Genomic DNA, 24,925 nt, shown 5'->3' on the forward strand with positions numbered 1-24,925 from the left:
CTGTGGGAAAAGAAGAAAAGACAGAAAAAACATTATCAGTATGCTGGTTAGTCAATAGTCTCTGGATTCATCATTGCATAAACCAAAAACTGAATAATTCCATACCTTTGAAAGCTGGACTCGCCCTGAATATATCATCTTCTTCCTCATCAAGAACAACTGCAAGTCCTGGAAAAGATAACAAACAGCGTTCAGTAAAATGTCAAAAAGGACAATTGAAGAACAATTTAATTCAAATTCAGTTGCTTCCCTAATGCGCTTACCTTGATATTCAGAAAAACGCTGAATCAGTCTTCTTGTGTTTGTAGGGTCAGCTTTCTTCCTGCGATACTCAAAGTAAGAGTACATCTTACTTGTGCTGGGTGGGTATTGGTTGTGATGTGTGACAGAGTCAATCTCAGAGAAAGTGTCCATAATAGGAACTCTATCGATCTGAGAGACAGTGTCAGTCTCAGAGACAGTGTGCGTTAAAGGCACACCATCAATCTGAGAGACAGCTTCAGTTTCATAAAAGGTGTCCATTGGAGGAACACCATCAGTTGGAGAGACATCATCAGTCTCAGAGAAAGTGTCCACTGGAGCAACACCTTCAATCTGAGAGACAGAGTCAATCTCAGAGAAGGTGTCCATCACAGAGACACGGTTTGTCGGAGAGGAGGTGTCAGTCTCAGAGCAAAGAAACGTCTCAGAGACACCATCACTCTCATGTAGGAAAACTACCACAGAGACACCGTCGTTCCCAGAGAAAGTGTCTTTTGGAGAAACACTCTCAACCTGAGAAATCTGGTTATTCTCAGAGGCAGTCTTAGACACTGTGGCAGAAGAAGAATAGACAGAAAAAAACATTATCAGCATGCTGGTTAGTTGAGCAATTGGTTGAAGTAAAAATAAAATTCTTTTAGATTTTAGATGTGAACATTTGTAACAATCAACTTCTGAATCATTCAAATCACATGTATGAAAACATTTTGTCTGCCCTGTTTAATATTTAATGATGACAGGAAAAGTTGTGGAGGCACCTAAATGTTTTCTTCAGGGTTTCACTAAGTTAAATTTAAGACTTTTTAAGACCAGTATGATTTAAATTTTAGACTTATACAGGGCTAAATGCTCAGAGAATTTTCGTTTCGAATATCCCAGTTGGAAAAGATTTTCACTTGACCTTTTAAAAGAAATATTATTATCACTTAAGTGATTGTAACTTAATAATGCAATAATAATAATTTATAAATAAAAAATATATGTCAAGTCAGTAGTAGTCCTCAGTAGTAAAAAAAATTGAGAACTTTTAGGCAAATGTTACTGTAAGGAAAGTAGTTAAATGCTATTTTTAAATAAAAAGTTTTATTTGAGATTAGGATTGGTGGTGATTGTATAGGTGTGAATGGCCAATTTGGCTAGCTATACATAAACAAAGGAAAATTAAGATCTATTAAAAAAAGATTTAAGACCTACAATATAATATTTCAGTAGATTTAAGACTTTTTAAGGCCTAAAATGTATCTTTTGAGACTTAAGACATTTCAATACTTTTTAAGATACCGCGGATACCCTGTTTCTCAGATTATTAAAGGTGTCTTCTGTCAATATACTGTATTAATGCTTTCAGTGTATCGCTGCACAATTAATCATTAAAACATTTTAAAACACATTAAAACAAAAGCATGTTTTATAAGTTAATACCATTCAACTCAATTTTTTAAGTAGTAGTGCAAAAAAATTGGGTAATTTTAAAAAAAGTCCTATCGCCCAGCCCTAATTTCAGTTGTCTGGATTCATCATTACATCAGAAAACAGAAACTGAATAATTTCATACCTTTGAAAGCGGCTGGACTAGCTCTGAATAGAGCGTCCTCCTCCTCATCAAGAACAACTGCAAGTCCTGGAAAAGATAATATACAGTAATCAGCAAAACATGTACATTTCTGCACTCATTACAGCACATCTGGCTGAGAATATTCATTGTCTGAAAAACAATTTACTTCAAATACAGCTGCTTACCTTGATATTTGGAGAACCGCTGGAACAATCTTCTTGTGTTGTTGTTGGTCATCATGTTTGATTCTGAGGGAGAAAAATATCATTTAGCTTTTCTGAACAAACACCAAAATCTTAATTTCATCATCTAATGAGTTTTCTACTATGGATGTGCATTCTTCAAAATATCTTATTTTGTGTTCAAAGAAAGGAAACTCACAATGTTTTTTTTTACTGAAGTTTTACATAATTTTCCGTTTACTAAAAGAAGGAAATTTCCGTAAAAAAACTGAGAAATGTGTTGGTAATTTTCTACCAGGACATTCTTAGTACTTTTACAGATTTTTTTCTTACAGTGTAGTTCACAATAAAGTGACATTTAATTTAAACATTATCACATTATTCATGTAATGTGAGACAATATTAATCTGTGAATAAAAATGTTCCGGAAAAAAAAAACAGTAACTCATTGAAAACATTAACAATATAATAATATTGTAATATATAATAGTATTAATATAATGATACATTTATAAGTAGTCATTTAATAGTAATACACCTAAAAATGTTAGTTTAATATGGGTTGTATACTAGTATTCCACTGTATTACATAGACAGGCATTGCATTTGAGTTCTGAATAAGGCAAATAGGCTCAACCCACCTGTTTACTGTAGTAAAAACCATTTTCTATAATCAAGTGTATTTTTCTGTTGTTGTTTCCATGTATTAAATAAATAAACTGCCACTTTTCTAATTTAATGACATACATATACATATTTTAGACTTACAGGCTAATTCCCATATTTCACGATCTGAATGATAATAATAAATGGGTATTTTTTAATACTAGTCAACACTTGATGTTTCTACAGTATCTCTCTCTGTCAGTGAGTCTGTGAAAGATAAAACGAATTCTGCCTCCGTTTTCATTTCAAATTTAAAGGAGACTGGGGTGATAATTTAGTGTACAGTTTATGAGCTAATTACAAAAGTTTTAGAGGGGCTGAAAAGAAATATGGGGGCTACAGCCCCTCTAAAATAGGCCTAGCCACGCCCTAATGACCTGTCCTCGACGCAAAACGACGAATTTTAAGCTTATATTCGTGACTAATTGGACACTGACGATTGAGTTTACTTCAGTAAAGTACAAAATATATTAAATACATAAAATTATTAAACATACAGTAAATCCTGGATGTGTTTGACTTATTTTGTACAGATATTTTAGCACATTCGCCATTTTCCTACACCACATTGATTTTAAATACAAGTATATAACCCTATAAAGCTTAAAAATGTATGTATACTGAGTTGTACATATGTTTTACCTTGATTCTGGCAGAAATCCATCGGTAGTTCGTTATTTCTCGCCAAATTATCTCGTTTGTAGTTCATCACAGCAATGCAAAACGATTATGAGGCAGTTTGCAAAACGGGCGGTTATACATACGTCAGCATTCCAATTTAGAACGCGTTCTAAAAGCCCCGCCCACTCAGGGAGCTGCAGACGCACTTCAACACGCGGCCGCCGTTTTAGTACTGACAGTATTAAGGAATATATGATGATATATGAAGAGTTTAGATGAAAAAACCTTAAATGCCATTTAATATTTTCTTCTAATAGAAGCATTTCTCTCTGATTACGGCGGAGGCACAGTATTATTTCTTTTAAATTGATAAAAAAAAAAAAAAACGCTCTTTTCATTGCCTTGAAAGTTAAATAACTGAGAGAAATGCTTTAGGAGAAAATTACAGACGACATTTAGAGGTTTTTGCATCTGAACTCTTTGAATGCAACAGTCATGATGCAGAACACACATAAAATAAATTACATGCATACACCTAGATTATTATAATTCATCATTGTAGCCTAAATATACTGATTATTATCGTTTTTATTACTGATTTATCCTAAAATGTTGATTGTTAAATGTACAGTTTATTCTGATTTATTATTTTTTTGTGAATTGTATGAATAATACATGTTGAATAAAAATTTAATATATATTGAATATGTATTGTTGATATTTAATTATATATAAATATCTTCCCTTTTTTTACACTATTACTATTTACTGCGTTTACTGTTTTTTATTATATATGTATATTACATTTTATGTAAACTTTAGAACTGTTTTGGCAATACATTTGCAACATTTGTCATGCCAATAAAGCAATTATTGGATATATGTATGAGGGATCCATCATATTTAAATTATTAACTTGTACAGACTTTTTTTTCATTATTACAGATATTTTATAGCCTTCTTGTTACGTAGCTGAGGTCAAAGAATATTATTTTAATATTAAATATTTTAACATATTTATATAAATTATATTAAATATTTTTATATATATTTAATATTATTTTAAATATTTTTTAACATATTTACAGAAAAAATTAAAGCAGGAATACACATTACTTTTGCCTTGTGTATGTGAAACTTCCAAAAAAAAAAAAATCAACAACTTTTAAGCATTATTGAGTGTATCATTGCCAGTTTTACAATTTAAAAAATAATTGTGCATTCATCAAAGTAAATTATTTAGGAAAATGAAAATCCAAAAATCATCAGAAAATCAAAAATCATCAGAAAATTTACAAGTACAAAAATAGATGTACAAGACTTCCAGCCTCAGTGTTACAGAAAGAACACAGTGGTGAAATGTCTTTGTAAAATGTATTAATAAACATATTGCAGGGATAGTAAGATTACCTGTGTAATATTTTGAAATGAATTTCTTTTAGGTGGCGCAGTGGGTAGCGCTGTTGCCTCACAGCAAGAAGATCGCTGATTCGAGCCTTGGCTGGGTCAGTTGGCATTTCTGTGGCATGTTCTCCCAGTGTTAGCGTGGGTTTCCTCCAAGTGCTCCAGTTTCCTCCATCCAGACACATGCAGTATAGGGAAACTGAATAAACTAAATTGGCCATAATGTATGAGTGTTTCCAAGTGATGGGTTGCAGCTGGAAGGGCATCCGATGTGTAAAACATATGCTGGATAAGTTGGCGGTTCATTCCGCTGTGGCGACCCCTGATTAGTAAAGAGACTAAGCTGAAAAGAAGAAATGAATGAATTTCTTTTACCTTATTTGACAGTAAAAACTCACTACCTGTTGACCAAATATCATCTATAAAATGTAAAGAAAAATATTGTTTCCATGTCAAAATTGCTTTCGGGAAACAACTATTTTCTGATGGACTAAAGAAGTTACTACACTTTTTATTCAAGATACTAATACCACCAAGTACAAACTTTGGAGTTTGCTTTAAGACTGAGTTATAAGATGGGTTTTCATTTAGTAAAGCAGTTTATTAAAGATGCTTTCCACAATCAAATTATAATCGTTATGCAAAAAAATAAATAAAATTTCCTGATAAGTATAAATCTCACCACTGCTATTTAGTAAATCTCAAACAAAAATAATTCCCCTGTCAAACCAATCTTTTTTTAAACATACTATTTTTTATGCAATACATGTTGGTTATTCAATGGAAGCCCTTTCCCCCATTGTGTTATAAAAATATATAACTAAATAAAAATTTTTTAAAAACTATAAAGTTAGAATTCTGAGTTAAAGTCACAATTCTGAGTTATAAAGTCAGAATTGCGAATGATAAAGTCAGAATTCTGAGAAATAATGTTGCAGTCCGAGTTATAAAGTCTGCATTCTGAGTTACAAATTCTGAATTATAAGTTAGAAAGTCAGAATTCTAAAAAATAAATTTGCAATTCCAAGTTAAAGTCAAAATTCTGAGTTATAAAGTTCAAATTCGGAGTTATAAAGTCGCAATTCCGTGTTATAAAGTCAGAATTGCAAATAATAAAGTCAGAAATCTGAGAAATAGTTGCAATTCCGAGTTATAAAGTCTGCATTCTGAGTTATAAATTCTGAATTCCAAGTTATACAGTCATAATTCTGAAAAATAAAGTCACAATTGTGAGAAATAAAGTTGTGAGCTATAGAAATAAAGTCTGCATTTCGAGTTACAAAGTCAGAATTGTGAGAAATAAAGCCGCTACTCCGAGTTATAAAGTCTGCATTCTGAGTTATAAATTCTGAATTCTAAGTTATAAAGTCAGAATTTTGAAAAATAAAGTCACAATTCCAAGTTAAAATTACAATTCTAAGTTATAAAGTCAGAGTTGTGAGTTATAAAGTCAGAATTGTAAGAAAAAGTCGCAACTCCGAGTTATAAAGTCTGCATTGTGAAAAATAAAGTCGCAATTCTGAGTTATAAAGTCAATTCTGAGGGAAGAAGCCCAAAAGTTTAGGATCAACACTGTAAACATTGCAACAACATGCTGTGGACAACAAACCTCCAGCTGTTGCTGTGATTTCAAAGTGCAGATATGGTGTAAACATCACATAATATCATTCAGTTCAGTTTAATTTAAAGAATCAAAAGCATATTAGGCATAAAACAATGCAGTCCTCTGTACACCCTGGTATTGTCTGTAATAAGTGTTGACTCGGGACTAATATTTTTAAAACGTCCATTTCCTACACTGGCCTCCGGTTTCACAAACAAAATTTAAGGCTAGTCAAGATTAAATTGCACGTTTGAGCTGTCTCAATTCAAAGTAACTTGCAGTGAGATGTCCTAAAATACATCAGTGTATTTTTTTCTCTAGGTGCACAGCAATAATATATAGTACTATGACCATTTTTATAAATTTGGCTTAAATAGCCTAATTTAACTAAAGCCTAGTCCTGGCTCAATCTAAGCCCTGTTTGTGAAACTGGGCCTGGATTAATTAAGACATGACAACATTGCAAATGGCAACATGTAATAAATCTACATATTCATATAGAAAATGTGTGTGCACATGTACCGTATATAGATACAGTGCTTAGCATATATGAGTACACCCCTCACAGATCTCTCATTTAAATTAATATTCTCTACAGGAAGGTTTACAATATTATATTTGAGCATGTACATCAGTTTAGTCTGTACTGAAGCCAAATCTGGAGCTTATCTAACAAAAAAACTGATGATACTGGTCCAAATTTGTACACTCAAATGTATATGTAAGAGAAAAATATTGAAATAAAGAATGTAAAAAGTTGCAAATTTTGTTGACATTTTGCATTTTGTCAAATCTGAAGCAACTGCGTGGTGCTATCCAACACAATCTCACGGCAATTCGTAACTTTTTCATTTAGTGGCTAATTTGTATGAATTCGTACGATCTAATTCGTACAATTTAGTACGATTTGCTTATCCCCCAATGACGGTTGGGGTTAGGGGTGGGGTCAGGTGCCACGCCTCCTTTTTAAAATCGTACCATTTCGTACGACTGAACTCGTACGAATTTGAACAAATTAGCCACTAAACTGGCAAAACGTAAAATACTTACGTTTTCTCGTGAGATCAGGCTGTGCTAACATGTTAATATGGACCAAAATCTCTGCGGAATATTTCCAGTAGCTTGTTGAATCTATGCCACGAAAGATTAAGCCATTTTTTGAAGGCAAAAGGGGGTCCAACCCGATACTTGTAAGGTGTACCTAATAAAGTGGCCGGTGAGTGTATGTCCACCGTCAAAGGGGACCAATAATGTGTGATGAGTATCAGTTTGTGTCCACAATATGTCTATGGGTTAGTTTGCAGCTGCTCACTTCATGTGTGTTTTTTTCTGATGGTGAAAAGCACAGGTGTAAATGTCCTCTGAAACGCATTGGAGATGGATATAAATGCGATCACGTGTTACGGGATTTTGTACAGATGAAACTGCACGACATATGTAGATTTTACTCCCTTTTAAAATAAAAGAATAAAGGTTAGAGTGCAGGTGTTGTAGGCTATATGACCTTCAGATAGCAGCACAAATGCCTAAGCACTGGAACAGGGCCGGAGTGGGACTCCTTTTCAGCCCTGGAGCTTCGAGCCTTAAGGCCCGTGCCTTATATATATATATATATATATATATATATATATATATATATATATATATATATATATATATATATATATATATATATATGAGCAATATCACACAAGTAGCAGTGTGATATAGCTGTATATCGGCACTGGTGGGAGGCTTGCATTAGTGCCCCAACAGTGCTGATATACAGCCATATTGCACTGCTATGAGTGTGCATGCATTTATACAACAGTTTGACGGCATAACTGTGTAAATAAAAACAAAATCAAACATGGAGAGTCTCAAAAACCCTTTTGTATGAGGAACTACTTTCTTCCGCGTTGGATTCAAATCATAAGCTGACAGTTAAACAGCTGAGCAAGCATCTTTTAAACTTTAGATCTGTAGTGTCTGGTTTTTGCTGGCTGTATGTGGGCGGAGTAATACACAAAGGGTAAAGAGGCTGTACGGGTGCTGATAATACTTAAATATATCACAGCTATCAGCCAATCAGATTCGAGAACCAGACAGAACTGTTGTATAAAAAAAATTATTAAAAAAATTATATATATATATACACACACACACACACACACACACACACACACACACGATATACTATACATAGACATGATACACTCTATACATATGCAAAAACGATACATTGCATACACACACATACACTCATTATAGATTCTATACACATACACACGATATACTATATCATAGGCAGACATGATACACTACATACACATACACACTAAACATATGATACACTCCATACATATGCACACATGTATACATTTTATACATATACACTCATGATACATTCTATGCATACATGTCAGGCTCTGGGATAGAACCCGGGCCTCTGGCATTGGGAGGCAAATGCCCGTCCAGCTACAACCCATCACTGGGAAACATCCAAACAAACTCATTCTCACACATACACCATGGACAATTAAGCTCACCCAATTCACCTGTACCGCATGTGTTTAGACTGTGGGGGAAACCGGAGCACCCGGAGGAAACCCACACCAACACAGGGAAAACATGCATACTCCACAGAGAAATGCCAACTGAGCCAGCCGAGGCTCGAACCAGTGAACTTCTTGCTGTGAGGCGATTGTGCTATCCACTGCGCCACCGTGATGCCAAATTTATATTTATATCTATGTAAAATTTATTTAGATAATGCTTACGCTTATGCTTACGTGAGAGTATGTGATTGGCCAAGGACAGAATAGAAGTCAAGACAACTTTCCTAAATTCACCCTACTGAAAAAAGCAGCTTAATCCAGCCTAGGCTGGTTGGCTGGTTTTAGCTGGTCGACCAGGCTGGTTTTAGAGGGGTTTGAGCCATTTCTAGGCTGGTTTTCAGCCATTTCCAGCCTGGTCTTAGCTGGTCAGGCTGGGAGATGACCAGCTAAAACCAGCTTGACCAGCCTAGCCAGGCTGGGAGCCCAGCCAAAACCAGCTATGTCCAGCTTAAACCAGGCTGGTCAAGCTGGTTTTAGCTGGAATTAGCTAGTCATTTTACAGCCTGACCAGCTAAGACCAGGCTGGAAACAAGCCTAGAAATGGCCCAAACCTCTCTAAAACCAGCCTGGTCGACCAGCTAAAACCAGTCAACCAGCCTAGGCTGGTTTATGCTGGATTTTTCAGCAGGGCAAGTATACAGATATCTGTTTTTCATGACTTTTCCAAAACTTTGTGGGTTTTTCCAATACTTTTCCAGGCCTAGAAATTGCCATGTCAATATGCCATGACTTTTCCAGGTTTTCTATGACCGAATGAACCCTGAATATAGCATGTAATGAATTTGTTATTTAAAAATAAGTTGCTTTTTCACATTTTTGAATTCTAAATCTTTAGGAAATATATTTGGTACATCAAAATGTGTGTTTATGATGACCATCCGACAAGCTAATCCAGCTAAAAATTGTGCTTAAAATGTCCCTAAAATGCAGTATTTAAATCTCATAATTAAATAGAAATGGCAGCATGGTGGCACAATCGTCAACACAGCAAGAAGGTCGTTGGTTCGAGCCCCGGCTAGGTCAGTTGGCATTTCTGTGTGGAATTTGCATGTTCTCCCTGTGTTGGTGTGGGTTTTCTCCGGGTGCTCTGGTTTCCCCCACAAAAGCAAAAATTACATGTTAGTGGTGAACTGGGTAAGCTAAAGTGTCTGTAGTGTATGTGTGTGAATGAGTCTGTGTTTCCCAGTGTCCGGTTGTGTCTGGAAGGGCATCCGCTGCATAAAACATATGCTGGATAAGTTGGTGGTTCATTCTGCTGTAGCGACCCCAGATTGATAAAGGGATTTAGCCGAAAACAAAACGAATAAATGCATTAAAATGAAAATGAGGCATATAACTGCAAAAAAAGGCCAGACTTTTTGAGAAAAAGATCCATCCCTTTTACCAGGCTGCCTACAGGCCTGCGTTTGCCAGTTTATTTTTACCACATCCACTTATATCTATATATTACCTCTACCTCACATTATATAATTTAGGCTATAGACAAAATATATGATGAGTAAAACAATGTTAACATGAGATGTTTTATTTACCCTAAAACCAACTGCTGTGTCCGCCTGCACACCACTCTCCGTTCAGCAGGGGGAGCCAGTGAGCTGTGATTCTCCACAACACAGCTGGAATGAGGACAGGCTCCGGCACAATACAAAATGCTGCTTTTTTGTTTCAGTCGCACCGCTGTGCCGCTCTCTTCTCTCCGGTCATTTATTGAAAGCAAGGACATTAAGATGCAAAGAGAGCTCTCACAACTCGGCGGCCCTCGTGGAGACACCCACACTGCTGTTCCTACGCGCAAACACTGTGCTAAACAACAATGGGCTGAAGAGAGAGAGGGAGAATAACAATAAGAGAAACAAATTCAGAGCATTTGTGTTGTTTTTTTTCCAGGCCTGTCCTCTGCGACAAGTTTATTAAGTAAGGTAAGTGGAAGCGGTAGTGTGAGTTTACACGCTGATACACGTCACAGGCTACTGAGTAGGGCCAGATTTGCCAAGTCTGCAATTTTTCAACGTCTCAACTATATATTTTAGTTTTTTTTTTTTGATGTCAGCTACTGATTGAAAGCGTCTGTTAACAGTGAGGTAAACTTGGTTTTATATTCGCACATTTGTTTAGTGCCAACTTGTGACAGAGTCCTTATATTGTTTACTATGGTACTTGTGAAATTGCATAACATCAGAACAACATTAGCACTATCAGTGGCGGTTCTTGCTTAAATGGCACCCTGGGCGAACCACCATTTGGGATGATTTACAATAAGATATTAGTGTATGTAGGGCTGGACGATATGGCAAAAAATTATATCACGATATATCTCTTAATTTCGGTCTATAAGATATAATTCCGATATCGATATGGACAATATTAAGAAGTACCTACAAATGTCTGCAAACTGAATTTGCAAAGTCTATAATACCTCCAGGCTCTTATAAATTTTCTTTAAATAAAAAAAGTACAAAAAAATTAATGTTCTCTTTTTTTTTATTTAGCCTTTACAAATATATATATATATATATATATATATATATATATATATATATATATATATATATATATATATATATATATATATATATATATATATATATATATATATACATAGTTCATGGGGATTAGCTTGACCAACGTGATAGACAGAAGCTTTTATCAGTTGTTTTTTTGTATGCTGAATATTTAACAATTAAAATAATACCAAAATTCACATCGTAGAAAAAAAAAAAAATAAAAAAATAATTTAAAAAAAATGAAAAAGAGTATAGGCTACATTAATATTTGCAAAAGAAAAGAGTTGTTTGAGTATATTAATAGTTCTGGTTGCTTTTCATACTGAACACCCTTTAAGGGTTCTATCTGAGTATTTATATTTGTGTATAATTACTCAATTAAATTAAAAGGTTTAACATAAAATAGTTCTGATATATTTTATATAATCTATTTATATAGACTAATATTTTATATAACACATTTTCATTATTTAACATGTTTAATGCCTCTATCAATCGGATTCTTTCTATTTCATCAACTTTGCAATAACCACAGGGTTTCTGCAGGTTTCCCCAAGTTAAACTTAAAAAAATCTATCCCGATATATATTGATATTGAATTATTGTCCAGCCCTAAGTAGTATATACTGTACATCAGAGTAAACCCAAACTAGAACAATCTAACAAAATAACCTCAGACTATTGTCAAAAATTAATAAAACTCAGTGGATTTGTCAGGTGGAAAAAAATACATTTATGAACAAACAATAATAAAGAGCGATCCCATAAAAAAATCAAAATTAGTTAACATTTTGTAGTTTGTCATTTTTTCGCAACATACCATTTACACAAACAAACTTAAAGTCATCACGAAATCAAAATTTACACTTGTTTTCTATGTATATAGTAGTGTTCGCATATATAATGTATCTGTGCATGTCGTTATTTTGTAAAAATGTATTTGCCCTCATAGTCGTTAATCATACCCTAATCATCCCCCTTGAAATGGCATTCCTTAAGGGTGGGACTATCAGTGGGTTGTTTGGTTTCTGGTCTGCAACACCCATCTTTCAACACTCAAATCATTTCTCATAGAACAAAATCATGCACCAGCCTACATTTCTTTTTATCTTCCATTTCATGCCGATTTTCTGTTCCTAAGATGTTAGGTGACCACACTGCTGTTTTAATGAATATAACCATTTAGCATTTGAAGAGGATAAAAATAAAAAAAAGTTTTTTTAAAACTATCCTAAGAATAAAATGGATGTTGTGTGATAGTTTTAGGACAACTTTGATGAAATGGATTGGTCATTGTGTCCGAGAAAATGGTCAATGTCTGTGTCTCAAACCCACCATAATTAAAAGAAACAGCCACTGCTGTATCGTTGGGTCACACAGCTAAACATTTTTCTACGCCATCTCAGGAAAAAAGCATTAAGATCAGTGGCAGCAGTCCAGACAATTCCTCTCATCGATAGCCGAGGAACAAAACCAGCGAGAGCAGGATGGGACAACCTGAAAACAAAAAAAATTCAGAAGCATTCAGAAAGTCATCATGACAGAATCTCACCTACTTTACATGATACTAAACTGTAATGGAGATCCAAACTGTGCTATTGTTAATCGTACCATACTAAAACAGGTATAGCTAAAGCTAAATAAATGCAACCCTAAAAACCCTAAGAAGGAGGCAGCGAATGACTTGTTGACTCATTAATTCAAATGATTTGTTCAAAATGACTGATTCATTTGGAAAGGAACCAGTTATGAATGGATAATTGAATCAATGCCTCAAATTTAAATATGATTTAAAACAGATAAATTCCATATTAACTCTAGCATCTGATAAAAAAAAAAAAGTCTTAAAGGATACATTTATTATAACTTACATTGTTATATAAGATTTTATAGTATTACAATATATCACAGTCTTTTTTGTCTGCAGCCCATTGCAGGGTTCAACCCCAAGAATACAGGTCTGATTGGGCCAATGATTCAGATTTTTACTTGCCATTTATAGCCACTTTTAGTGACATATTTTAAATAATGTGTCAAAAATAATGTCTGTGAATCTAGAATTTAAATATTTTAAAAATGTTAATAAAAGTATAATGACTATAATGCAGTTCGAAATTATTTAACAAAAGGTGGCCGACTTGTCACACTGATGGCAAATTGTGCAAAACATCATTTTTTCATTATGTTATACCCGCCTGATCTCACGAGTAAACATAAGTATTTTACGTTTTGTCAGTTTAGTGGCTAATTTGTACTAATTCGTACGATTTTACTCATACGGAAATGTATGATTTTAAAAAGGAGGCACCCAACCCCACCCCAACCGTCATTGGGTGACGAGCAAATCGTACAGAAATGTACGAATTAGATCGTACAAATTCATACGAATTAGCCACTAAATTAAAAAGTTACGAATTGCCGTGACATTGCGTTGGTTATACCCACGTAAATGTCTGCTTCCTAGACATTAGAAACAGACGTTTTCTTTAACCATTATACTTTGATGTTGCAGTCACTTCACTGTACTGGTTGTTACCAGGTTATGGAAAAAAATAACAAGCCCAAAACCTCCAATCAGATAAGAGGAACCGAAAAGCAATATGGTGTTTACGACATCACAGAGAAGGTAGCATTTAAAGACTTAAAAGCACAAACTTGCAATTAGGGTTGTAACAATATACCGGTATGACGGTTTACCACGATTTGAACGTGCACGATTATCATACCAAGAACAATTGCATATCAACGGTTTTAACCCTTAAAGACCGAGACAGCCGCCCGCGGCTAAAAATAAGTATTGCTCTTAAATGTTTAATAACTTTTGATCCGCTGATCCGATTCATACAATTCAAAGATTGGCATAAAGAAGAGAATATCAGCTTTCCAGTGATGTATCACATAACATTCGCGGACTTTCTTTTTTTTTTTTTCTTTTTTTTTTTTTTTACATTCGCGGACTTTCAGAGGCTCCGGAATAAGTGCGGTTACGTCATCAACATTTGACAACGCTGATTTGACAAAGAAACGCTCGTCACTGTGTCTCCGGACAAATCAGACATGATACATTGATGCATTGTCCCTCCTCCATGCCCAGATTGGTTCAAACTTGCTATATCACAACCAATAAGCATAGGTTTCGCTTTTGTTTGTGGACCAAGCTTTTTGAACAACACAGAATGAGAGAAAGGCATACATTTATGCGCGGCTAAATAAAACGCAAAAAAAAAAAGTTTTGCATGAAATAATTCTCATACTAAGTACTTTTGCATGCACAGCAGCACAGAAACATGACAAAATAGTGACACAGCAAAGACGAACTGCTGCTCTTGCTGTTTTCAAAAGACGCAAATGAAGATGCAGCTGTTTGTCTGCATTGCATACAACCACATCCAAATCCATGCTGGCACATAGAACCTAAGGATGTTCCATATTGAATCTAGTTTCGTTATGTAACTATTTATAGTATAGTAAATATTTATATCTATTTTTTACTGAGGATTTGCACCATGTTTATTTGGACTTTATTTGGACTTTGACACATTATTTATTATTTTCTTATTTTTATTTGTTCATTGTAAGTGGTGTTGTTTATAGTAACTAAAAATATATAATTTGGAAAAAGTCAAATTTGCTTCACTGTTCTATTATTTTGTAACATACCGTATACCGCGAAACCGTCAAACCGTGGTATTGTTTTAGACGATTATCATACCGTGAAAAATTAATACCGTTACAACCCTACTTGCAATGCACGCAACTGACAAATAGTCGCAAGCAAATGAAACTTTAGTGACAAGGCAGCACTGTGCCGATCGGGCCAGTAATGATTCTGTGTACTGTCCCAAGCGTCTCTCACACTGGGCCCAGGCCATCAGGCAGTCCTTATTGTTGAGCCCTGCATTGCATCTTACATAATCAAACATAATAACGAATACACTTCATGTAAATTTCAGAGTAAGGTTTAATATTTATTTACAGTAATTATTTATGTTTTAAATGCAATTCCACTCATCCCTCAGGCATGATTAGACACCTTTGTGGGTCGTATGTTTGACATTTGACATCAGTCAGAGACCAATTCTATACATGGCAGACTGAGTGTGTGTGTGTGTGTGTGTGCATGCCCATAGCCATAGGGGGTTCCCACGCCCAAAAGGTCCAGAATTTGTCCTTTTAATTATTGTATGTAATTTAATATTATATAACATATTTATTATATAATTAATATAAAATATTTATAATCACTACATATTGGAATCAAGTGTAATTTTAAATAACTCTGGCCAGTAATTCGAATCCCATAGTGCCTCAAAGCCACAATAATGTGACGCGAGTCACGTGACATAACCCACTGAGTGGTCACATTTGAATCTTTGATGCGACATCCATGGTGAGTTACGCTGTGGGTCGAAAAGAGTAAGTAGGCAGAAAAGGCAGGCAGCGGCGTCATTATCGCAAAATATTGAACATATGTTCATAAAGACTGCCAAACAGGTAAGTGACTTACTTCCTAACAGATGAAAATCTGCTCCTGAGGTTCTAACTGGCCGCATTAGCCTGGACGTCCTGTATATTTATTGACTTGTCCAGTACATGACCTCTCTTTCCCTATTTCTGACATTGTTTAAATAACTGCCCAATGAAGCCTTAAATGGCAAGTGCTCGGCCGTCAGATGTCACTTCATAGCAAAAGGCGCTAATCCCGTCACGTCTGTGTTTTTGAGGCTGTTTGCTCACTTATTCTGATTGGATATAAACCTGATTGCTCAAACCACATCAGAGGGTGATTTGGGATGCATTCCAGATGAAGCTGGATAGGTATTATCATTTTTTTTTTTTTGGACAAAATTAATATAAACTAAATAAATTATGACCTGGAGAAAATCTGACCTGCGCCTGAAACACCTGTAGGTGCGTATTTACAGCCAAAATTCTATTAAAACATGTTTACTATCAGCATAAAACATGTTCTAACTTATGAGACCTGTAGCCAGGGGGGTTCGGGTGGTTCGGAAGACCCACCCCTCACTGACAAAGGTCCAGAGTTTGTCCCAAATGAGCTAATTTGTCCTATTTTAAAACTATTTTGACTGCAATGCCATCATAAATAATGAAAATAATCCTCCGAAAAAGGCTTTATTTTTTTAACCAAAGAGGCTAGAAAAAATCTGAAGAATTAATTATTATTGTATTATTATTATTTTTTTTTTTATTGAACTGGCCAAACTGTGACTGAGGATAGTTGAATGTGCTGGTTAGTTTTTTTTTTTTGTCTAATAAATGATATTAGGCTAGAGTTTTTTACTTTAAAACTTTACCAGATTGCTATTTTTTACTAATGACATATGATGTAATAAATTTGTATTTTAAAAATTATTCTTGTTAGAATTTTTTTAACCGCAATTTTTAGGAAATATTCTTAGTACATCAAAAAGTGTGGTTATGATAACATCTGACTAGCTAATCAAGCTAAAAAGTCACTACAATGCAGCATTTAAATCTCATAACTGCAAAAAGGTCCACTTTTTGAGAAAAAAAGAACCAACCCCTTCACCAGGCTGGCTACGGGCCTGGTGTGTACTAGTTTTGGTGGTTTACAAGGACATAAATTTGTATAATGACATTAGTATGACTTGGGTATTAACATTGAGGTGGTTTATGAGGACATGCCTTATGCCCTTGTAATTAAAAACACACACAAAAAAAAATCAAACTTAATGGGTTTTTTGAAATTTAAAAAAAAAATGAAATGGCTGGTGTAGAAGCATATAATTAGCATTTTGTTTATTGTATAAAATACATGACGCTTATAGAGAGTCCTCATAAATCACCAATACCAACATGTGTATGTCTCTGTGTGAGAAGAGCTTGACGTTGAAAGAGAGTTGTTTCTGCCTTGTAGACACAGGTAGAGGCAGGCTTCTCATAAAGCTGCAAACGGGGTATTTATATCACGCAGCAGCTCTGAAGCCTGAAGTCTCCCGTGAAGCGCAGAAAGACGCAGGTATCGGGCCTGTCATGGTAGACTAGCATGGAAGCAAAGCAAACCTCTGATGATAAAATGAGCACAGACGTTTGCTAAGCTGGCTGAAACACTCAGTAAGCCGCATATCATTTCTAAAGCATTCAGTAATGCCATTTTGCAATCTTTAAATAGTTACACATAAAAATAAATAAAATATGTATCTTTAATATTCACTCTTAGGAATGAATTTTCACATTTTTGTCATTTTGGCTGGCTTCACGGAGCAGCGAAGATTATATTTGATGTTCCAGGGACAAAACTTGGCATATTCTATCAGCTGGGGGCGTGAGTATTAATGTCCCCAAAATAATCTTTAATTGTTTTATTTATTTATATATATTTTTTTCTGTCCGGCTGTTATGTAGATAAGGCAAAGGCAAGAGGTGCATCCACATGCAGTTTGACATTTATTAAAATACTAACAAAACTAAAGATCCAAGGAAGAACAGAGCAAAAACCAAGGAAGATGGGGGCAAAATCCATGCAAACAAACTTTGACTGAAACACAAGGGCTTTTATACACCGGGAGAAACAACAGCAAGAGGGCAGAGACAATGGCTGTTTCTCAATATGCGTTCTTGCGTCTCCGTGTTCTTGTCATCGTCAATTGCCAAAGTTCAGTTCAAAACGGACGTTTTTTTGTTTACTATATGATTAAAGTTGTTTCAAGTTCTTTTACATTAAGGTAGTGTTCAGAAAAATCAAAACCCTCACAAATCAAATCACTTTTATTGTCATATCATCAGCTGCACGTGTGCTATGATGAGTGAAAAGCTTAGAAACTTGACACAGAAACAACAAAAAAAACCCTGCCAGCTAGTGATATTGCAGATAGCACGCAGAACAGACTTTAAAGGCTGCTTTATATACTTTTAAAGGCCACTTTGCAGCAACATCTGATATATGGGCAAGTAGGATGATGGACCTATTCTTGAATCTTAGGGTGCTTTCACACCTGCCTTATTTAGTTCGATTGAATGGCACTAGAGTTCGCTTTCCCAAGTAAGTGTACCGAGATCTGCTTGAAGAGGTGGTCTCGGTACGCTTTCAAACGAACCCTGGAGCGGTTCGTTTGTGGTGAGAATATGATCTGTACTAAAACAGGTCCAACTGCAAAAAGTACTGCGCGTTTTGGACTAATCCAGCTGCTGCATGCTGATGCGCATTATGGGATATGGAGGAAAAATATTTGTTGACAGCGCTTTACCAACAGAGAGAGAAAGAGAGAGAGAGAGGGGAAACATTACCTGATGGATCGTTGGTAATATTTCCGCAAGATGACCATGTCGCAGTTTAGCTAAATTAATTCACGCCTCCTCCTGAAGTGATGTGCGATGCATTAAAACACTGTTTTCCAGCCGTGGCCGCGCTTCGTTCTCGAAATGTATAGTTTGTCTAAAGCAGGCAAACAATCAGCCAGCACAGTCGTCCCTCCAGAGTAAAAACGACATTTTGTGTCTGCCGGTTTTGTTTTCTTGCGGGAGTTCATTGGCATTTTCCCTCACGTGAATTCTGACCAATGGATAAGCAGTTTAGGAACTATGTTCAACAACATCTGGCCAATGAGAGATGTGGATTTTGTCAGATGACTGCATTTTGGTTCGTATGAACTGGTTAGAACCAAAGCCAGCAGTGTGGTGTGAAAACGACCCAAACTTGGCAGAAAATGCAACAATGTATCATTTACTGCGCTTGGTCCGGACCAAATGAAGCGAACTACAGATGTGAAAGCACTCTTACGTTGCTCTACATTGAAAATGATAGTAGGCTGCAACAGAGATGCCTTGAGATTACACTAAAATTATTATTTACATTAAAATACTTGTTTACAGGAGATGCAAGAAATGCACTGTCTAAAATATTATATACAGGACATACAAAATGTATTTTATTAAGAAGAGATACTGCTAATTTTCTACTTTGAATATGAAAAACACTGAAAATTATTTATTTTGTTTCCAAAAGTGAAAAAAAAAAAAAAATACAAGATTATTTTCTTACCCCATTGGCAGATTTTTTTGCTTGTTTTCAGAAAAAACTCACTTAATTTTTGCATATTATTTCTTAAAACAAGACAGTATGTTTTGCTTGTCTAGAAAATGCTTCTTGATATAAGAAATTTTAGATATTTATACTAGAAACGAGACAAAAAATCTAAGCAAGAAAAGCATTTTTTTTTTGCAGTGAAGTAGGAGTTGACCTGTTGATCAGTTTGGTTTTGAACAAACTACACACACAATGTGAGCAAGAATACCTTCAATAATCCAACTTTGTGTTTACAGAACATGATTAATATCTCTGAAGAGTGATGTACATTTACAGAAGTCATACTGTGAATATATTGTAGCTGAATTAGTACAGCCATGCTGCAGTAGTCACCATGAGACCAACTCAACCTTCTATGAAGTTTCCTGTAAAAGCTTTCAACACCATTGCGGATTTTGTGTATCTGCCTGCTCTCTTTTTTTTTTTCTTGCAGATAACAGTAATTCTGCTTCTCTGCCAGCGCTGCTGCCAGTCTGTTTGCCTACTTTAAAATGAATAGAAACAACTTAATGGATCTTGTGGCAAGACCGCACAAAACAGTGATGCAGTGTGCCATTAAAACCAGCCGCAACTCCAAACAAATGAAGATTCACAGTGACTGAGGATTTGGCGGATCGTTCCAGAAATTGTGTTTTCTTTAATGATCTTTTATTCTCTTCCTTTTTTATTACGCAATTTACTTTGACATAACTTAAAAAGCAATGTTTACATCACAAATAAACGTTTTATATATAATAGATGTTCTCCAGATTAGGACTGTAGGACGGCGTTTCTACCGTGATGATGGTTAAGTGGTTTTTCTCATCAGATGTACACTGTAGGAAGTAATGAGGCTCGCTGGAGCTGAGAGAATGGACAGGGTAAGGTTATTAAGATAGCAACACAGATAGAGGCGTGTGGATCCTTTATGTCCCATCAGCGTGACAAACAACACCAGCCAACGAGCTCAAAATGAACCTATACTGTAGCAGCATCTATAGAGAGTATTAAACACTGTTGTAGATAAAGCTTAGGTGCTCGATCGGTTGAGTGGCGAACATGTTTGCTGTCTCATAAAAAAACTTTCGAGATATCTCCAGGTCATATTTCATCCCACAGTCCAAAGACAGAATGAAGATATTATTTTGGATTAGCTAGTACATTTCAAGTCACGTACTGTAAGCTTGTTGCTTACCGTTTCTCATTATTGTAATGCAAAATGTGAGAGACATTAGGGTAGTATAATCTGCATAATGTACACTTTAATTAAATGATTACTGTTTAATTTAGGGGGCTTTCACACCTGTGAATTGATTCAGTTGTTCCGAAACAGAGATTACAATTGTTACAGTGTTGCTCTTTGCTCTTGGAGCGGTTCGCTTTCACACTGCAAAGTGTGACCAAAAGAGCTTAAACAAGTCACGTGTGAGTAAACTCTCCTCACATTGGTCAGAGTGTCAGGGTTTATTTTGCAGCGTCCCGCTCAGCTGTCAGGAGAGGTGGTGGTTTAGTGGTGATTGACAGGGTGCGCACGCGACGTGTCTGAGGAGAGATGCGGAGGGGAGGGGTGAGAAGGGTGCGCGACGATGCCTATTTGAGGACCGGGAGGGAGACGCGAGATTACCGGGAGATCATCACTCGTTTGCAGGCATCCGGAGACTCGCGAAACTTCCCGCCATACTCATAATTCTCTCTTCATATAGCCGTAAGCCTATTACATATCCATAAAACACTGTGATATAACCGCGCTCGGATCGGATCGATTTCTCACTGCAATCGAACCGCTTCAGGGTTCGTTTCAATCGAGCCGAGACCACCTCATTCAAGCGATCTCGGAGCGATTACTTTGACGCGGAACAGAGCGCGATTGCCCTGTTCACATATGCAAAACGAACCGCGATAACTGGGCAAACGAGACACGTTCCGAAACAAAAGTGTAGGTGTGAAAGCACCCTTACAGTGAAATTGATAACCAAATTGGAATTATCCCTCATAATTCTGTAAGATACTGTTGAACTTACCATAAAAGACTTATAATATTAATAATACATTCATTCATTCATTTTCTTGTCGGCTTAGTCCGGGGTCGCCACAGCGGAATGAACCGCCAACTTATCCAGCAAGTTTTTACGCAGCGGATACCCTTCCAGCCGCAACCCATCTCTGGAAAACATCCACACACACATTCACACACACTACAGTCAATTTAGCCGACCCAATTCACCTGTACCGCATGCCTTTGGACTGTGGGGGAAACCGGAGCACCCGGAGGAAACCCACGCAAAGGCAGGGAGAACATGCAAACTCCACACAGAAACGCCAACTGAGCCGAGGTTCGAACCAGCGACATTTTTGCTGTGAAGCTACAGCACTACCTACTGCGCCACTGCCTCGCCATAATAATAATAATAATAAAGTAATAATAATAATAAAATGTTTTGTTTTTGGTGGCCGAGAGAGCTTAACGCTTAACTTAAGAAGACACATACACTGCAAATCCTCATAACACAAACACAAATAGAAAATGCAGTGCAGATCCTCACTATACATGCAAATAGCGCAAACCACAACAGAAAGATTTCAATGGGGTGAAGTGAAAAAAGTGATGGACCCGGCTGGGATTTGCTTAGTGCACAGTGACTATTGCTCAGTGAAGAAGTAGCTGACCTGAAGGTGAGTTTTTTTAACACCCTGATTAAACATTTGTTTTGTCTTTTGCATGTCATTACCCTAAATAAACTGACGAATAACTGTGAAACATTATCAGACAACTAAATTAACTTGACATCCTCAACTAAATGTAAGGTTAATGAAAATAAATATGTAATGCTTCATTGATAAAACAAATACTGTTAAAACATTTTTTTAATTTGTCATTAAATTACTTAAATATAATCCTGACATTAATGCACTAAAGAAATATACTTGTTTTGAAAACTGAAAAAAAAAGTCCACTAAAGGAGGTCGAGCCTTCTTTTATATGGCTCCTAAACTCTGGAATAGCCTTCCTTATAATGTCTGAGGCTCAGACACACTCTCTCTGTTTAAAACTAGATTAAAAGCATATCTTTGTACACAATGTACTATAGGATACGTGTGTGCGCTCCATGCAGGCGAGTTCGTTTGACAAACTACCCGTAAGACACATTCTCCCTGTTTTAATACATAAGGCGCTTTGTTAGAAAAACTTCTATGTATTTGTGTTTGTTTCAATGTTTGTTAATATAACTCCTAATTTCATTTAGAACACTTCATTTTTACATTGATATTTAATATATTGTGAAAAGTGCTATACAACTTAATAACCTTGAATTGCACTCATCAAGTAATGGCTGAGAATTATCCATAAACATTTTAAAAGCAGAAGAAAATGTACTATTAGCATTGCAAAAAAAATCTTGTATCTGAACCAAGAATACCATTACATACCATTTTATAACAGCGTGCATTTTAACCACAGTCAATCCAATAAGACACTTATTAGAAAAGAAAATCTCCTCACCTAGAGAACTGGCTTTTAAATAATAAACTATTGTGGCAATGTTTGTTGTTCCATTTTTGCCTGCATATGTAACTGAGATCGCCTGTTCTCATTTAGATGTGTTGCTTGATCGTTCATAATAGAGATGAAGTGGTAAACAGATTCAGTAGCAAAATTTGACCTTCAGGGATATCTTCCAAATTCTGTCGAAAGTTAAGCTTGCAAATTAAGACTCTTGCCATATCCAGTCAGCAAACAAGCACAGATATTTATTTTAGATTTTATTCAAGGGCCTTAAAGGGTCACGAAACACCAAAACCCATTTTTTGAGCTGTTGTTTGTTTATTCAGATGGCAAAGTTAGTTCGTATCGTCAGCAGTATTATTTCAGTGTTTAAACACAGACCTTAGTCAAAAAGATTTCTAAGTTACTAAGTTTACAGTATGTTAATATCACTACAATATTATGGACTGAAAGATCTGATGTAAATGCTCTCAGAGTGTAAACATGTACACACCGCAATCAAACTATTACCGTCGTGAGTAATTTTTGCTGCATTTTTTGAAAGGATAGTCTATACACACACGGCTTTCTAACGCTACATACCCGAGTGCATTTAAGTTACTGAGAAATGCTGATTTTTTTTTGTCTTATATAACGTGCGGTATCAAAGATTCCATTAAAACTACACTCTTCCAGCAGTTCCTCGTATGCAATATCGGGTTTGTCACGGAGGGCATGCATGAAAATATTTCAGAATGAAAGTGCCAAACTGCAGTTTAATAGGGATGTAACGGTATTGTAAATACCGTCATACCGCAATATTAATTTTTTTCGATATTACCGTAGTCGCATGACTCGGTAAAACTATAGGTCTTCTGAGAAAATTTGCTCAGGCGAATGAAGCGAACGGGAGGTAGCGAAAACTACAATTCCCATCAGCCCATGCTTGACCATCATCCCTTGCGGTCTGTTGTCGCTACAGATCCAGTAATGCGGAAATGGAGTGTGCTGCTAGAAGTGAGGATGAAAAAGAGCTGGAAAACTCTAAAGCGGGTGTTGTCGCCGCGCGCGTACTGAATAGCGGTGTTGTCGCGCGAGTTCTTATCAGCTGTGTTGTCGCGCGCGCGTACTGAATAGCGGTGTTGTCGCGCGAGTTCTTATCAGCTGTGTTGTCGCGCGCGTACTGAATACCGGTGTTGTCAGCACACTGTTCAGATTGATGCAGACATGAGACCTCTATCTTACTCATGGTTTGTCCTCTCAAGTGGGGGAAAGACAATGCACAACGTTACCCACTGCTGTCAACCTGGGCCAAGTCATATCTCTCTTGTCCCAGAAACCTCAGTCCCAAATGAGAGGGTTTTTTTCTGTTGCAGGGGACATTGTAAATACCCAGAGATACCAGCTTTTACCAGATTATATTTATATGATAATTTTCCTTTAAACCCATCTCTATCTAAGTGAGTGAGTGATTAAATGTTGAATGTGATGAGTTTTCAACAATACTAAATTGAAACTTTATTTTTTTACATGGTTTAATATTTTTTTGTTATTAAAATTGAAGTTCCTGTTTCAAAGTTTACAGATAGATGGCTAATTTGTATGTCATTGACACTTTTGGCACTTTTTTGGAGTATTTTCATAAGTTTTGTTTTTTCCTGTAAATGATTCAATAAATACCGTACCGTGACATTCATACCGAGGTATTACCGTACCGTGAAATTCTGATACCGTTACATCCCTACAGTTTAGGTCAACAAATTAATGATTTGGCAAATAATTTGATTACTGATGCCCATGTAAACAGTCATTGTCTTTCACTCCTGCATCTTTGTTTCGCCTCTGTGAAAATCAGTGCGTGGCCAAAAGAAAACTCCCATTTTTAATCCAAAACCTTCGCTCTTTCCCTCCCCCGACACAGAGCTGGACTCACCCACTTTCCTGACTTTTTCCACACTAGAGGTGTGAAAACACCCTGCTGAAACAGGGGGGTTTCAT

The 24,925-nt window shown here is 36.0% G+C and overlaps 1 long non-coding RNA gene across 3 annotated transcripts in view; it reads right to left on the minus strand.

The window, feature by feature from the left end:
* The window catches only part of nampt4.2 (nicotinamide phosphoribosyltransferase 4, tandem duplicate 2), a 40,405-nt gene that overhangs the window by 5,619 nt on the left and 9,861 nt on the right, over window positions 1–24,925 (minus strand). The window contains exons 2-8 of one of the 3 annotated variants that reach the window (XR_012386948.1): window positions 12,729–12,890; window positions 10,422–10,707; window positions 4,696–5,032; window positions 2,002–2,064; window positions 1,817–1,882; window positions 264–812; window positions 106–168 (exon numbers count right to left, since the gene is read on the minus strand). This is a non-coding gene — a long non-coding RNA (nicotinamide phosphoribosyltransferase 4, tandem duplicate 2). Of the gene's footprint in view, window positions 1–105; window positions 169–263; window positions 813–1,816; window positions 1,883–2,001; window positions 2,065–3,306; window positions 3,550–4,695; window positions 5,033–10,421; window positions 10,708–12,728; window positions 12,891–24,925 lie in introns of those variants that run through there. The other 2 variants (XR_012386949.1, XR_002459722.3) reach the window with 2 other exon arrangements.

Source organism: Danio rerio, chromosome 11 (assembly GCF_049306965.1).
Source record: "Danio rerio strain Tuebingen ecotype United States chromosome 11, GRCz12tu, whole genome shotgun sequence".
Lineage (NCBI taxonomy): Eukaryota > Metazoa > Chordata > Actinopteri > Cypriniformes > Danionidae > Danio > Danio rerio.